We start from the raw sequence: 2,040 nt of genomic DNA on the forward strand, positions 1-2,040 counted from the left end.
ATGGCATTATGAGCTGTGAACAGTCTTGTTGGGCAGAGAAACAAAAATTGTTATCCATTACTATCATTTATTTTGAGCTGATTGTTCAGTTTGGTTAAGGAGGGACTTTACAGCATCTCTTCTTGTAATCTCTGTGCTGTACCTCTCCATAACTAAGCCAAAAGCCCCGACTCCTTCAGCCTCGTCTGCTCTCAGACCTCCAGAAATTTTTAGTCTTAAAAGCATCTGAAGAAAACAGAATTCTGGTGTAATCTGTTGTTCGGTCCCTTCCTTCCCACACCCTTTATGGGACGAGAGATGTATTAAGGCTCCTGGATCTCATATGCCCCCAAAATAACAAAATCATTAATAACAAGCTCTTTTCAAAGTGCAATTAAGGCCTCAAAGTCCTATTTGAGCCATGGAATTTCATTGCTAAGCATTGTGCTGCTGACAGAAGGGAATGCTTCAATCTGAAGCCCGTGAGATTTACAGGAATAAAGTAAAGCTTTGCTTTAGGTTTTCAAAAGCCCAAACTATGCCTGTGCATCCATTACACATGACAGAATGATTATGCCACAACAAAAAATTACATCTCCAACCTTTTGTATTTTGGCTGCAGGCAGTTCAGCTCTGTTTGGTCGAGCGGTGTTGCGTGTTCTTCCTTCCGATACACAAACAGCTCTAGGTTAGCACTGAAAGGGGCAGGGGGTTGGAATCACATCAGACTGTTTTCTCAACCTGTTTAGACACACAGTGCACAAAGAAGGATCTCTATGGATCATCAGTTGCTGCAGGCAAACTCAGTGTCCCTTTGTTCTGGTGCAAAATTTGAAATATTGAATCATAGAATCATAGAATACCAGGTTGGAAGAGACCCACCGGATCATCGAGTCCAACCATTCCTATCAAACACTAAACCACGTCCCTCAGCACCTCATCCACCCGTGCCTTAAACCCCTCCAGGGAAGGTGACTCAACCACCTCCCTGGGCAGCCTCTGCCAGTGCCCAATGACCCTTTCTGTGAAAATTTTTTCCTAATGTCCAGCCTAAACCTCCCCTGGTGGAGCTTGAGGCCATTCCCTCTTGTCCTGTCCCCTGTCACTTGGGAGAAGAGGCCATCGCCCTCCTCTCTACAACCTCCTTTCAGGTAGTTGTAGAGAGCAATGAGGTCTCCCCTCAGCCTCCTCTTCTCCAGGCTAAACAACCCCAGCTCTCTCAGCCGTTCCTCATAAGGCCTGCTCTCCAGAATATGTTGAAAGGTTTCTATGCATCCTGAAAAAATGACCAAGTCATATAAAACGTGGACTTGCATTTTATAAAGGCACATATTCATCTTCTGAAGTGGAGTCTCAGTCCCAGGTAAACCCATACAATTTCCAGGGAAAACATCTCAATAACTTGGTGAGGGTTATGTTGAAATCAAACTGATACTTACCTGCGTTTATTTACCTAGAATAAGCATTTCTATATAAGTAGGTGAATTGCTCAATTTTTTTAGCATGATGGGACCTCCCACAAGCAAATAAAACATTCAGCTCTGAAGAGTCAGCCATGCCATTCTAGCTGTTGCAGTGCAACTATACTGGTGTTTTCAGTGCTTCATACTTATCTGGCAGGGGAGGCACTGTGATCACAGAGGTGGCTTTCCCAGGGTGAGGCTTATCCCTTGCACTCCGGGTGTGCTGACCCTTGCAATTTCCCCAAATGTGGGAACTCGACTGCATAATTTGTGGCAGTGGGGGACTGCATTGCTTTAAAATGTGACATTTGAGGCCCTGGCATGGGTTGCCCAGGGAAGCTGTGGCTGCTCCATCCCTGGAGGTGTTCAGGGCCAGGTTAGATGGGGCTTGGGCAGCCTGATCCAGTGGGAGGTGTCCCTGCCCATGGCAGGGGGTGGAACTGGATGATCTTTAAGGTCCTTTCCAACCCAAACTATTCCATGATTCATGTTCTAAAGATCTGATGCAGCTGAGGACTCCTCAGCCCTTCAACATGACCAGACACAGTTTGAGGTCTTACTGTTTTTCTGATGCGAAAGGAGAAAGCTGTGATGTAAT

The 2,040-nt window shown here is 45.6% G+C and overlaps 1 pseudogene; it reads left to right on the plus strand.

Moving 5' to 3' along the window:
• The first annotated feature begins 1,584 nt into the window (after window positions 1-1,584).
• Window positions 1,585-1,762, plus strand: LOC138723792 (U1 spliceosomal RNA; annotated as a pseudogene).
• The last annotated feature ends 278 nt before the right edge of the window (window positions 1,763-2,040 follow it).

Source organism: Phaenicophaeus curvirostris, chromosome 8 (assembly GCF_032191515.1).
Source record: "Phaenicophaeus curvirostris isolate KB17595 chromosome 8, BPBGC_Pcur_1.0, whole genome shotgun sequence".
Classification (NCBI taxonomy): Eukaryota; Metazoa; Chordata; class Aves; order Cuculiformes; family Cuculidae; genus Phaenicophaeus; species Phaenicophaeus curvirostris.